This window comes from Columba livia, chromosome 3 (genome assembly GCF_036013475.1).
Source record: "Columba livia isolate bColLiv1 breed racing homer chromosome 3, bColLiv1.pat.W.v2, whole genome shotgun sequence".
NCBI classification, from domain to species: Eukaryota; Metazoa; Chordata; class Aves; order Columbiformes; family Columbidae; genus Columba; species Columba livia.
The window spans coordinates 75,472,897-75,488,356 of NC_088604.1; the positions used below are offsets into that span (position 1 = coordinate 75,472,897).

The following is a 15,460-nucleotide window of genomic DNA, read 5'->3' on the forward strand; positions in this document are numbered from 1 at the left end:
CAATTCATGAAAATACTACAGCTGGCTGTGGGTCTCTAAGTGGGAGAAAGAGCATCATTCAGCTGTGGCCTGATAATGATTATGATGATTAAAGCTGAAGAAATAATTCTGCCACCTTTTTTTTAAAAAAAAAAACTCTAATATGTGTTTTGCCTCTTTTTCCTCTTGTAAGAACATCTACACACACACCACAGCTTCCCCTAGCACTTTGATTACTTGGGTGTGTTCACATAGCCATTACTTGCATTGTTGATGAATATTAAAAATCCAAATCATCTTACTTAGCTGTGGATGGTCAGAGGAGCCAGTTGAGGAATTTCAGCTCCCTAGGCAGCACAACATCACTTCCTGAACCAACACTTGGGCATACATGTTAAAAGTGGGGCTGCTATAAGAATATAACTACTTGTGCTTTTAAGCATCCATTTTGGTCTGAAATGGTTCTGAAAAGCACCACCCACATAGAATTAAATACTTTGAAAAACCCCTATGTAATAGTTCAAATATGAAGAAAATCGGTTTTACTGCTATGTTCCTTTTTCCACTGTGACTGTCTCTGAAAAGCAAACAGAAAAATTTGTTCTGGTGATAATCATAAACTACTCACATTGATATAGTCATATAACAGAATGCTGGGGAAACTAGAGTAATGGGGAAATATCCATTACAGCATATACCAGGAACAAAACAATGTATGTCCACACACGTTTGTTGCAGACTTGCCAGTTCTTGCAAGTTATTAGCTTTTTATTTATTTGTTTGTAATTAGTTCTATGTTTCACTCCATTCAAGAGCCAATTGGCTTCACGTCAGTCAAAAGACTATAATGAAATTGCATTTTGTTCCCCTTCCTATGAAACATAATCTTCCTACTTCTATCCATGTTCTCTGGCAATAAAAATTATAAGCTAAACTTCAATTCAACCTATGTGTGGTTTACTGATATTAATATTCTTGCTTGTTTACTTACCTTACTGGAATTAACTACATTTCTTCCTAGTGATATTGTTTTCTTGCTATTGCTTCATTTTCCTTTCAATGAATGGTCATGATGATGTGCTGGAAATGCAGGCACAGGAAGGGAGTGATATTCATCAAAATAAGAGGGTGATTAATATTTATTATTGTCTTGCATTTATTTAGTTAGTTACTGTATGTTTTGAGAGTATCCGGTTCTAGGAAACCACACAAGAACAAAGCTGGTTCTACTTCAAGAAAAGCTTTACTGGCCAGAAACTGTTTCTTTTTTCTTCAATTAACCACATAATGCATCTTAAATTTGCATGGTAATTTGCATGATTCAAAACATTAAGGGAAAGAGAAGTGAAGTTGGTGGTTGTAGCATTTTTGCACCTGAGTGAATGTTTTTTGCAGAGATGGGGAGGAGCCTGTGTTCATGTCACTGGTGGTGGATGTCTACATGTTGGTGAGATTTGCACAGTGTTCCATTAAAGTGTTTGTGTAAGCGTAAGTGTGTGACTGTTCAAAGGTATGTCCCTCACTACGGTATCCCTGGAAGCTACCTGTGTAATGTGAGATTAAAGACACAACTTCAGAATCTGCTTGGTTAAAAATGTGTATTTTTACTTCTATTTGTTTTTGTTACTCATATACTACATGTTAATCCTGTCATCAGACATCCCTTCTTCAAATACAGCAGAATGCCTTTCATTTGTCTTTTCATCTAGATTCAATAATTTTTTTCTCAAAATTAAAAAAGCAAGCAAGCAATTCTTTACTTTTTTAAAATTGTCCTTTCTTCTGTTTCTCATTCCTTTGCCCCTAAATCCTTAAGAACGTAACATTTAACAGTTGCTAAAAAATATAGAAAATATGGAGTCAAGTCTAGATATCAATTTACAGGTCTAATCCCTCACATATTTGTCAAAATTCATCCAGAACCCATTTAGGAACCAGCTCAATAACAACCTACATGCAATATCGTGTCCAAGGCAGCTTGCTAGCTATTTATTTGCCAAGTAAGAACTGTGGCTATAACTCTCAGTAAGTTGTACCCATGTGAGTCCCCTTGAGTCCACATTCTTACATGTAATGGGAAGCCTTTTCCAGTATAATGAACAAAGTTTGTGTTTTCAAATTCAATGAAATGTTATTAGTTATTTAAAAGTTGTTTATTTTTCACACCTTCACAGATAGTTAACTAAGTCCTGATTTGTGTCCTTTATTAAATTTCTCAGTGCTCTCTTGTTATGATTTTCTCAAATTCATTTCCAGTATATGTAAATTAAAGGAATATTTGGAGCATGAATGGTTGCATGTACATTTTGTGTGCCAAAATTAAATTAAAGTTCTTTGTTGGAAATCAAGTTTTCAGTAATTAATAAAAATCTAACTGCATGACCTTTGTTTAGAATTACTATTTCAGCATCTTGGATTGTATAGTAAAGCTAGGCAGCACCTATAAAAAAGAAGATTTTATTCTGTAAATGGAAATAATCCAATTTCTTCAGCAAGCCTGGGGTTCCTTGTAGGGATATATGGACTATGGTTTAGGATATGTTCAGCCAAATACTGCTTCCAGTCTCTTAAACTACCTTCTGAAGGGAGGTGATGAGTGGCACATAACCAGGGGATAAAGCTATTTGCACTGCATGGCCTAAGTGGCTCTTACAGAGTCGCTTTTTGGATCCTGATGTGTAAACTTGCTTTTCACCCTGCTTTCTCCTCAGAAGTGTGCATCAGCTCAGTGTGAACGGGATCTAAATTTGGACTAGGTGTCTCTCTGTTGTTGTGTGTCACTTAAAAGACCAGTATGAGATGGTCAGCACATTGACAGCTTTAACATGTCACAGAGAAAAAATAATAATTAAGCTTACAGGGGCAGTAGTTCAATCAATCTTGAAAGACATCTGGCTAGTGATGACAGTGGTGTAGCCATAGATATACAAGTTGTTCTTTGACCATTGTTAATGTCTCAGTTAAGAGCATGTCTATCATTTTTCTTTTAAACATGCAATAGTGACTTCTGTTCCAGGACACAGTCTGACCTTATCATATAAATCTGCAGTAATTAGTTTTGCCAGGAAAATCAGAAGATTCCAAGTACCTTATACATATGGCCTCCAAAAGTCAGATCTACAGAAGAAAGGCTGTGGTGCTGCAAAAGAAAATGATCTCAGATTATTGTTGGAAAAAGGACAATGAAAGCTCTTTTCTGAGGTTTGGCCTTGTTAGAATACTGGTTTTCTTAGAAATCCATTCCCAGATGTAATTAAAACTTCTGCATCATAGAAGTCTGTGTAAGTTTGAACACATAGCCAAAAGGAAATGTGTTTAGGAGCTTTCATAACACAAGGCCAGCGCGAGATCTTCTTTGATCTTTACTGGATTGCTTTATAGACAACCTATTTCACAACTGCATTTAGTCATCTGCCTTCATGATAGAAAGCAGATTTACTGTATGTCTGTGCATTGTAGAAGTGGTAAGGATGTCATGGCACAGGACCATGGATGGTGTCATCTTATGGACACTCCCTGTTTAGGTCCATTCAGCAGCTTCATGACGACTTGGAAAGATGTCGTATGGCATCCTTTGCCAGGTAAATTAAAAACAAAACAAAACAAAACAAAACAACAACAACAACAAACTGTTGTGGTTTGTTTTGTTGATTTTGTTTGTTTATTTGTTTGTTTGTTTTTCTTATTTCCATGAGGAAAAGGAGAAGGTCTATAAGGAGAATTTTAAAACTAATGGGATTATGCTTTCAAAGGAAGAAAAAATGTCACGTAGGAAAGTGAGATTTTGGAAAATTCCAATTGTGATGGGTTGAGAGCTGCCTTAGCTATAAAAATATATGTTTTTCTCACTTAACTCAGAAGATGGTTACACAGTTACACAAGTCTAGTCTTAGACTGACTCTTTCTGTGGTCAACACAGAGACGCAGGCATTTCCAGAAGATGACTCCTCCCCTCTTAAAAGCAAGTCTAAAATAAACAAGATCCAAAGGTGCTTACCGAAGACCAAAATGAGCAAAACATGCCTTTAAAGTTTACAGTGACAGTAAATGACTGAGATGTCAGAGTTCAGATGTTGTTCTGATAAGCCTGAACATATTTTTTTTCCTTAAGTGTTATCATCTATTTAACTTTTCCAAGATCCCTTTGGCCTTTTCTGTTTAAAGTCTCCATGAGTCCATCATTTGTTCTTTAACTAGCAAGTTGTTACCTGGACTCACAATTCAATGTGTAGGCAAAAAAAAATGAATGTCAAAAATAAAGATACTGAAAAGTAGCAGTGAAGGGGAAAAAAAAGAAAAAGAGTACTTAAAATCCCAGAGTAAATGAATGAGGACATTCAGCCCATTACACAGAAACAGGGGAAGATAGTACCTGCTAAATTCAGGTATAACTCTGGATGAGTAGATCAATGCTGGGCTCATAAAAAACAGATTGTGAAGGGGAGTTAATTTCTCAGTGATCTTCCAAGCTCTATAACAGCAAGACAAGCTCGTGAGACAGTCAGGCTGGTAGGGTGAAAAGAACAAATTATTCCATCTCTGGTACCACACCTCATTATTTAGGGGTTCACAAAGTATATAAGACACATTGAACACACCCAGAAATTCCTTCATGTCAAACCACATTTACCCACAGGTTGGGTCATGAATATAGACTTCTACTAGACATTGCAAAGACAATGGGAAAAGCAGTGGCTGAGTAATGACCCAGGCTTTGGACAAGGATGGTTCAACACTTTCCTGTAGGTTTCACACATATCTCTTGGGAGCTTTGACTCAGACATTTAAAAAATTCTACAGTGAGGTTGCTAAAACTATATCTAAGTATTCTCTACCAAGCCTATGTCTCTCTTTAATATAACTTCTTCTTTTGCTACTATACTCCTTTGTCTTTCTCCTATCTAACATTCTGCTCTTATCTGTCCCCTATATGTGATGCCAATCACCAGATGTCCTTCCTGCCTTTATCTCTCTTGTCTAGTCCTCAGATCTGCTGTCCTTCTGCTGTCTCCTGATCAACAGTATTTTCCCACACTTCTGATTCCCCTGATCTGCTCCTCAAAGTAACTTGCAAACCACATTCTTCACATTTCCAAGTCAGGCTACTTCCTATTTTAATTGAATTTTGAAATTTTATTTCAAAAATGAGAACACAAGGCTTCCCTTAAGTGACTTTTGCATATGAGTTTGGGATATCGGATATAAGATGGGCTCATTCCAACTATCTTTCTGAAACTTCCTAAAAAAATTAGCTTTGAGACAGCCTCAAAACCATAAAATTTTAGTTTTGAGTACTAGCATGGCAAAAGCTGTAAAGCTAATAAAAAGAGAATCGGACAACCTTAACATAGAGAATTTGTTATCTGCGTTGCCTGTAACATTCCTATCATGTATATAGCAGTTGTTACTGGATGCCTGGGGATAATCCACAAGTATCAGATTAACTACAGTACCAAATATTAAGCAAATAGAAGAGATTTATGTCAGTAGAAAATAGAAGTTGACCCTCACTGTGTAGGAATGTTCTTAGGAAGGGAGGATCAAGGAATTTTTCCTAGTCAGATCATGATCTGTTGAGTGATTATTCTAATAAGAAATTTCTCTCTAAATCTCTGACTAGTCCAAAGGACTGAAGTATGTTTGAACAAAGAAAGAAATGCTTTAATTCTGTACTGATTAGAAAATTAATTTGGACTTATATGGACAGACACAAACTAAAATGGCATAAGTACAGTTTTCTGAAGCTTAAATCATGAAACAAAAATCTCAGTAAATACACAGTTCATGTTTCAAGCAGGCAACATGAAGATGAAACGTGCTACTCATACGAACCTCTTCAAGTAGAAAGGAGTCTTGTGGGAGAACTTATCTCTTCTAGAGAAGTGGCATGCATAACACAAAAACTTCTAAAGAAGTGTAGCTGATCTTTTATATTTTTCAGGAAACTTTTGCGTGTCTGACATATTTCATGTCAGTTCTATGTGTTCAGTTTATGTAACAAAGCTCAGCTGAGAGCAAAAGGTATTGGGGAAATGCCTGATACTTCTTGCACCACAAACATATAAGACTTTTTGTTAGGCCTTTCACCCATGAAACCTGAGTAATCTCAAATAACTGCTAAATTGTATCCTAGACACAGGCATGAAAAGAACTCCTCGACTTAAATGGATGGTCATAAGTAACTCCTCATTGCAGCTGCATTTGGAAGGGGGTGTGAAGAGGTCACTAAAGTATACCTCAAACTGGGAAGTCTTGCCAGGAAAACATGCATTTCTGGAGTTGACATGGCAGCATGCAGTGTCTCAGCATTATAGCGTATGGAACAAATTCTGATATCCATACCCAGTTTTTAATCATGCTTTACTCAAAAATGTTACAGAATTAAGCGGGAACAGTGCCAGGATAAAGGCTGAATTATAGTTAGGATTGTCAGCGGTTTACTACTTCAAAGATGGCTGTTCCAGGTACTCAAAAATTCCCATATAGCTCTGACTGGAAAATCGTTGGTCTCCTGAGGCTGCAAAGCAGGGTTAATGTCCCAGGTTCAACATTATTTAAGCAATCAATTCCAAAGTGCCCCCCTCCCATACCCACAGAGCAGCACGCAAAGCCACTTGATCCTCCATTTTAAATTTACAACTAAGTCTCAAACCTTGGCTTAACCTTTCCCAAAATGAATCAAGACCTTTTGGATATATCTCAAACACAAAATAGCCATGGCTTTTTAGGCAAACAGGTAGTCAGAAGGGGTTCAAATACAAAATTTCTCAAGATTTAAGTTAGAAACTCAAAGCTAGGAAAATGAGCTGAACGAAGCATCATGTGAATATTGAGGTTTAGCATCTGTTGAGGAGCAAAAGAGCTCCACACATGCATTGACTCAGTGCCTCAAAGAGACATGCTCCTCCTTCAGTGATGATAAACTAAACTTCATGAGGCCTCTGGGGAACCTGTGGTATTCCTGCCTCCAGCCTAATGGAGGACCTCTGGGAAGTTTCACATGGGCATGTACAACTGCACAGAAAGTGTGTATAAAAGTGTCCTGAGCCATGGGTGATCATGACTGGGAGATGACTGAAAAGCATTATACCTGCTTTCTGGCCTGCAAGATAGATTTATCTTCTGAGGAAATGAGAAAATAAGAATACAAGAGGTCATAAAGACAGGCTAAGAATTTGCATGGATCACATCCTGATGCTGTGTTGAGACATAAATTATATGTGCATGCAGGGCTTAAAGTTTGAAGCATACAAAGATCTTGTAGTGTAGCTTTAATCCAATACATACAACATCAATAATTTTGGATGCAAAAGACTATTTCAAGGTGCTTGAAAAATCTGTATACAGATTCCAGTTTTATTTTACAAATATTTTCCAAGGAAATTAGCACTGATGTAGTAGCTAGGATTATACTGACATACTTCCTGACCAACAGAGCTGAGTATAAAAAAAGCACAGCAAGTCACTAGGTCTTGTGGGCAAGGAATCTCTCACGCAGATCCTGTAGAATGATCTCTTCATAAGTTTTCAGAGGTTTCTGAGGTGTCTTTTTGGGTCAGAGGGAATTTATGGGGAATGTCATCTTAAGGAGAGAGCAGGGGACTTAGGAGCAGGGACAGAGAAGGTGTACAGTGCAAGACGGTGCTCCAGAGGCAGAGGAGATGAGGAAAGGTAGATTAATTGCATTTCCTTGTTTTCAGAAGGTGAAGTTGATATTACACTGAGTGGTATTATAGCTTTTGTGTTCTCCTACACTCTGTATTAACAAAGTTCAGAGAAATTTCATGAAGCTGCAGTTAAGACCATGAAAATTTAACATTATGTCTGTTCCAAGGTTTTTGGAGGAAGTTTGATATTCTAAGACATTTCAAGAAAGCGTATCATTTGTTTCTGAGGTCTAACCAGTCACACAGTCACTGAAGAACTCCCATGGCTCTTTCAAGTCCATCTAGTTTAAAAATTGCAAACAATGGAAAGTTAAAAGTCTGCAAATAGTGAGAATACAGCAGTCCCCTGAGTGTTACGTAATGCATATTTTAATTGGGAAAAAAAAAATGGTATTGATATTTATCATAACTGTATGTTTATATATTGTGGTTAGCCAACTGTAAAAAATATCTCCATCAGCTATTTCCTTTCTTGGTCATGGTTTGTAAAAGGCCTTCTGGAATATTTTAGACAAGAAATATAAAACTGCTTTTTTACGTGTTCCATTAGAACTAGTTCACCAGTCCAAGAAAGTGGTGGAGGAATAGGTTGAATGGGGACTAGGCTTACCTAGTCAAATGTTGGTTGGCTTCTGTCAGATATCTTGGACAAAATCTTGACAACTTTGCAGGAAAAAAAAAACAAACACATATATGAAAAAATAGACTGGTGGAAGAATTAGAGATGTGAAGCATGCTCCATAGTATATGGAAAGTTCTGCTACGAGTGATGCACCCATCTTTGGCTGACGAAGCAGAAAGTGCATAGTGCAAGAAGATTTTTTTCATTGACTGTTTTTTTTGGATTTAACACAAAGAACAGACTTTACTGACACACAATGATTGATATTGTACATGACGGCAATAAAACTCCTTTCACTTTCTCCTCTCTCTGCATGAGTGATGACTGTAATGACAGTGTCTTTGTTCTTTTGTTCTCTCCTTGAATTGCTTCTTGCTATTGCCAAGTTGCTTTGCACCTGATTTGTCAAAAGAAAATCTCCTGTACCACTCTAACCTGGCAAAGGAAATCATCTGAGGTTGGTTCAGTGGTTTCCAGAGGAACACAGAGCCCTCATAGGCTATGTGTTATTTCATTGCCCCCTTCCCTTACCTGTTATATTTTTCTTATTGCCCATGATTCCTTTTCCTCTCTCAGTTCTTCATGTCATAGTGGTGGATCTAATTAAATGCCTGGAATGAGAGGCGTGTGTCTGACATGAAATAAAATAATTCTTTTGGACCTGCACATCTGCAACATAGCATGTATTTTACTTCAGACTCTGTAGAGTGAATTGTTTGACTTTGAGAGGACTCCTGTGCTGGGAAAATGATGATATGCAGAATTGACAGTTGCAGCTTCTCAGCTCTCCCCGATGAGATCCTTCTCACAGTAACGTCAGAGGCAGGGTTTCCAGATGTCATTGTCTCCAAAGGAAATCAGAGCTTCCGCTTTACATTACCCACATGATGAGTTTCAATTCAGCCCACACTACTACGCCAGGAGGGCAGTATCACATCAGTACTGTATGACACAGACATAGGCCTGACAAAATATAGGACTATAAAGAAAACCTGGAGTGGTTGAAGTACAGCTCAGTGGTTCAATTCATGTTATGTTGAATCTCAACATTTGAAATCAATTAAGGAGTGACTGATTATATCTAAACCCTGGATACCCTTTCTAAGGAAAAAAAAAGTTTATAAAAAAAAAAAAAAGGCACCAATCTGTACTCTTTGAAGCTGGCAAATGAAGAAATGTTCCCTGCTACAGCAAATACAAGATATGTGACTGCCATTTACTAGATGGCCTGAAGAGTGTACAGAAAAAGCACAATTTGCACTCAGGACGAGCTCTGTTAAAACTGTCCACGCTAACTTGCATGTCAATTGGGACATTTGCACACTCAAGTGCTGTATTTGGTTGTAAAATTACAGCAAATACATGCAGGCATACTTTTTTTTTTTGTTCAAAACACTGAATTTGCAACCAGTCAGGAGAAGGTGAATGTTCCTGTTTCAAACCTTCAGTACAACTTCATTTGGTTTTTCTCTAGTGACTGCATCAAGGTTGTGTTGGTTTACTGCAGCTGAGGAATGGACCTGATGTGCATTTCAGAAAAAAAGTGTGGGCTTGTTTCCTACAAAGCAGCACACAGTTTCAATTAAGGCGCCATTGTATCTCCATACTCCACTTAGAATGATCTAAATATTTACTGAGCACGTCCCTCTAAGCCTGTTTCAAGAGTTAGCCACAAACAGTGTTTTCAGAGGACAGATTTTCTCCATTCTCTGCCCTGATTCAAGGGCGTTTTGGTCACTTTACAAAAGGTTTCCTGGAGTTTGAAAAGGCTGAAAGTTTAGATGTGTCCAAAACTCATTTTACTCTCTTTTTGGGTCAGACACTAAGATGAGATTGAACCCATGATGCTTGCATTCACTTGAACAGTGAATATTGAGATCCCTATGGGACAAGAACAGGAAACAACCATTGTTGATATATAAACTAGCATGCTGTAGGTGCAGGGCATAGAGTAACTAGTAGCCTTCTCTGATACTGGATACAGTTACCTCTGTATTTCCAGATGTTAACACTGTCCAAGTTGTGTGCACAAAATAATTTTAAAGGATATACAAAGCTGTGGAAAGTACATTAAGAAAGTAGCAGCTCCTTAAGTATCTCTCCTGCCTATGCACTACTGAAAAGACCATCAGAATACTTTCCTATTTTTCTTCCTCATTTCCTCTTGGTTCATCTGTCTGTAGTTACCACATTGCCCTGCATGTGATTCACATCTTTTCAAAACATAATAAAGGAAAACATTATGGTCTGGGGCTGTTATTTGAGGAGGAATTAAAGAAACACACTGAGAATTGGAACATTTTTCAGAAGCTTGCAAAGGAAGAAGAATATGCAGGAGAGAAGGAAGGATCAAAGCAACAACAAGGCCATATAGTCAAGAAAGACACAGGTATGAAAGAGGAAGTGTTTTCACAAACAGGACAAAAAATATCATTCTTCACCAGCAACAGAAATTTCCCTCTTGCTTTGCTGAAGAAGCTATTCCAGTTGCTGCAGTCCTGAGATTCAGCTGATTGTGATCCATGAGTTCCCTTCCTGGTCAGCAGAAAGGCTGGGACTGGGATTCTTCAGTTCCTTCGGTAGTGATAATGGCGACTGAAAGGGAAAGTGAGTTGTAGAAACTTCTCTCTTTATGTAATTTTAAGATTGGCAGCACAAAACCTTGGGGCTCTCTGTGCAGATTGAATTCAGCACAAAGAGCATGCGATGTTTCCCTGAAGTGATGATCTACAACAGGAATTCAGAAAGATGGGCAGAAAAGGAAAGGCTGAGGAGCTAGAGAAGGAAAAATGTAGAGAGGAGAGAAAAAGTAAGCCACTAGAAGTGGAAAAATAACATTAATAAAATAAGTTCTGTGAGGAGATTTGTTTGAGAAACATTTCTCTGGCCTACTGGAAAAGCAATGTCACATTTGGATGGCAGTGGTGTTTTACCTGAGTCAACTGGTTATGTATTAGAACCCCATATTTTGAGAAATGCCATGTGAGGAAGTAGAGACCTGATTTATGTAGACTTGGAGAAGAAGTCATAAAAAACATTCTTTCCACTCAGATTTTTGTTGAATGGAAAAAGACTCCCTGTCTCTTAGTGACTCCGTCAGATAAGCATTCGGCTGAAATCATGTTGTTTCACAGACCTGACTCTCAACAGAAGCCAGTCTCCTCATGGGTCATTTGCCATACCGTCTGACCATATAATCCAAATAAGCATGAGAAAGGGATAAAATAGAAAAAGAAGATTCAATGGAAGACAGTAAAATAAGTAAGCATATGCTATTTGAGGAATTATCAGCAAAGAAGAGTTTCTCAGTGTGGTGTCAGGGGCATTACTATGCTTCAAAAGATACTTCTACCAGGTGACGAGCCTCGCCTAGTATTTTGGTAGTTACATGGTACCAGCAGTTTTTATAATTTTCAGTGGAAAGGACAGAGGAAAAACATGGATCCATTTTTCTACTTACATGTAGAGGGTGGACTTACAGAGGTCCTTCAGTTCTAGGTATGACAGACAGACAGACAGATACAGTCTAGAACCAAAAGGATCTTTCAAGCAATAGTCATTATGAATCAACTTAAATTTCCCCACAGATGTATGTAACTTACTAGGGTTTTTTGTTTGTTTGTTTATTTGGAGTGTTGTGGGGGTTTGTGTGTGTGTGGTGGTTTTTTGTTTGTTTGTTTGTTTGTTTGTTTGTTTTTACCTGTTGTATAAAGAAATCCAGTTTGTGAGTCTTTGGGGAAGAGAGGAGAAAAATTCTTATTTCTTCTTTTCTTATTGTTTCTCTTCTTCAACAGATCATGAGGGAATTAAAAATAGCTACTTCAAATGGAAACAGGGGGCAGTAGCTCTTTCTGAGAACGTTTGTGTGTTTTGTACAGATCGATAAATGAAACAACTCAATAGAATAAATGAACACACTTAAAAGGGATACAGGATTTTCCCCCACAGCTATGCTAGATTGTACTGAGTGGTAGTTATACAGAGGGTAAGTAGCATGTCTTGATAAAGGCGTTAGTCTTTTATAAAATATTTTTCTTAAAAATGTTAGCTTATCTTGAAAATGATGTGAAGTCAGAGGGAGAAAGATCTTGTGTATGCATGCATGCATATACAATAACAGATAAAATAAATACAAATGAATTGAGGCCTACTTGTGGAATTTGCCATTGTTTTTTAAAGAAATAAAAATAAAGTCCTTATGCTTGAAGGGAAAATTAATTAAATGCAGCTTTTCACAGAAATAGCCACACAGATCAAATACCCTTATAGATCAGGGCCCCTACACATTGCTAGAATAGTCAAGTCAGCAGCACAGTGCCTGTGGTTTCTCTCATGTCTCTACCAAGAAATAGGGAGAACAGGAATGGTGTCATAAAGTGAGTAAAGTGAACAAATAAAAAGCAAGTACTTCCAGATTTGAGAACTAAATTTTGGAGAGAGAGATTTCTTGCACAATCAAGATGTCTTGGGGAAAAAATCCTCTTAAAACCACAGCTTTTTTTCCCCTTAGAAACCTTTTACTAAAAATAAAATTAAAAAAAAAAAAATTCCTAAGTCTGAAAAAAAAAAATAACTTTCCTAAACATAAATCATCATCTCCCCCCACTTCCTTCCACCAGTGGAGAGCACCTGCTTTTTCTTTGTCCAGCTCTGGCTGCACAGTTAACTGAGTTTTCCTAGAGAAGGAATGTGTCTTCTCTGCAAACTGCCCTGCAGTCACGGGGTTTGGAAGTGAAACCTGATTTCTGAGAATCTCCAGAGGGCAAACTGATTTCCTAAATTGTGTATGTCTAGGTAGTGGAATTGCTTTAAAATCCAAGTTTGTTTGTTTGGGGTTATTTGTTTGGTTTGGTTAAATTTTCGTTGTTGTTGTTTTGTTGGTTTGGTTTGGCTTTGGTTTTTCTACTGCACCATAAGTCACATTTAGGAACCTCCTCCTCACACCCTCACTCTGAGTTTGCAGAAGGGATGCACCACTGGAGTGGACCAGCAATGATGAGGCCAGTGGGACGAGCAGTGCTGTGATGAAATTTCACACTGCCATGTATCTGCCTCTCTTCCCATCCAAGCCAAACAGAGTGACAGACGAGAAAGGCAAAGGCGCAAAACAGAGAAGCAGCTCAGAGCAGTGGCTGAAAACTGTCCATTTCTCTCCCAAAGCATTGAAACTTTAGATGCAGCCTGCATCCACAACAGTCCTCTCTCAGTCCTGTTGTTAAATAAACTTTGAAATGGGAGGATGCCGCCATCACTAATGGCATATTTCTGCTGCCTGTAAGACCAGAGGAGAGCTTGATGAATTTTATTATTCCTATACCTCTGTGCTATTTATAAAATCTGTCTACATCCAGGCTAAAGGTGATTTTTTCTGTGACTATTCCAGAACAGCTAAGGTGCTTGAATGTCGTGGGTTTTCTCATCCCCCATACCCTGACAGACAAGCCTGAGATGCTGCAACTTTCCAGTCCATCTGTCTTCCAAAGAGGAAGATAAGGCAACAAACAGAGCCCAGGAAACAGAATTTCTGCTTTTCTTTCATGCTGTTTATGGAGATCTGCTCATAAACTTCTCCAATACTTTTTATTTTGTAGTATTTAACTACAGAAAGGAGAAACATCAGCTGTTTTTCACTCTGCTGTACTGTGTGTCCTTGTGTATACATAATTTCATTATTCAAAGCCAGAGCAGAACTCTGGAATGCAACTCTCTTCATCCTCCTTCACCTTATTCATGGACCACTTTTTTTTCAATTATTTTTGTTCTTTTTTTTCTTCTCCCACCTTATATGCCACTTCAGGAAAACACATAACCCAATAAATAACAACCTGATTAGATTGTTTTGCTTCCAACAGAGCTACATGTGCATGAAATTTAACATGTGCCCAAGCACTTGACCAAAGCAGCTTTAATTGTAAAATCATAATTACTGTCAATCCCTGTGTTTCACTTAGAAGTGTATATTTTTAACTGTGATTCTCTACTTGAGGGTTAATTTTTTCTACGGGAAAGAAGAGTTATCTATGTTCTAAATTTTATGTCTTCCCACCACCAAAAAAACAGAGTCTCATTGGAGAAAATTATTTTAAGTAGGTATTTCTTAACCTCCAACCTCTCAAAATGCTGCTATACAAGGTAGACAGAGACCAGCCACCTCAGCATCCACCTACTGCTATGTAGTATCAAGATACATTGTCCCATCAGATATGCATCTGCTAAGTCAGATACAGCAACCCAATGCCAACAGATGCTGTGATGGAGGAAAGGTCTAAAAAAAATGCAGATTAATGAAAAAGACCAAACACATATAGTGGCAGGTACAGGAGCACACGTCCCAGTAGGTCACTACCGTTTACTAAAAAGAAAAGTTAAAGTTCTAAGAAAATGCCTTGTTCTACCTATCTTTTCTTTGTGATGCTACTTAGTGTGTAGGTACTCAGGTTTTCTTACATACCTAAAAAAAAATATAAAAGAGGGGAGAAACTGGCACAGCTAAAGTTAATAAGAGAAATGCCAAACTGCCATGTATTTTACTACAGCTAGTAGTGCAAGCAAAGTTTATAATATGAATGCAAAGTCATTTCCAAAGTTGATAGAGCTATTCTACTGTTAGAAGTTAAAAGGCATAAGCTACTTCATGGGTTCTTCACTGCGTTAAAGCAATAGTCATGAAAAAGAGAATTGCTAAAACAAAATGAAGATCAAAGGTATCTGACAGAACGTTTTGTCATCTGATTTAATTAAAGCTTATGCTTTATTAAGCCTCAAGGTCAAGTATGTTCATTTATGCTCTACTGTGTATTACAGTTACACTACCTGAACTTTAGTTCTCGTATTCTGCAAGCTAACAGTAATTATGTCATTACACATTTCCCTTGTGCTTTTATGTACAGATTGCAAAAAATGTTCTGCTATATTCTTCTGTTTCAGAAGATGTCTCATCTCATAGTCTCTTTATATACTTAGTAACTGAAATAGCAGATTAAGATTTCTCTCACTGTAAGGTTTTCTGAGTTGTATTTACCATGAGAATTTTCAAGAGAAGAAAGGGAAAACAAATTCTTGTTTGATCTTTTCTTCAGACATATTTTTCCCAACCAGACTCCAAATGTTTTATGGCTATTGTGTTAACCCATCACTTTGCTTTGTGGGTAATTAAGTCATTACAATAACATGTTATGTTACCATACACCAA

The 15,460-nt window shown here is 37.6% G+C and overlaps 1 long non-coding RNA gene across 1 annotated transcript in view; it reads right to left on the reverse strand.

Moving 5' to 3' along the window:
* Positions 1 to 935: 935 nt before the first annotated feature.
* LOC135579078 (uncharacterized) overlaps positions 936 to 15,460 on the reverse strand; it is a 59,947-nt gene continuing 45,422 nt past the window's right edge. Inside the window, exons 3-4 of the long non-coding RNA XR_010471473.1 lie at positions 3,068 to 3,118; positions 936 to 1,059 (exon numbers count right to left, since the gene is read on the reverse strand). This is a non-coding gene — a long non-coding RNA (uncharacterized LOC135579078). The remainder of the gene's footprint in view (positions 1,060 to 3,067; positions 3,119 to 15,460) is intronic.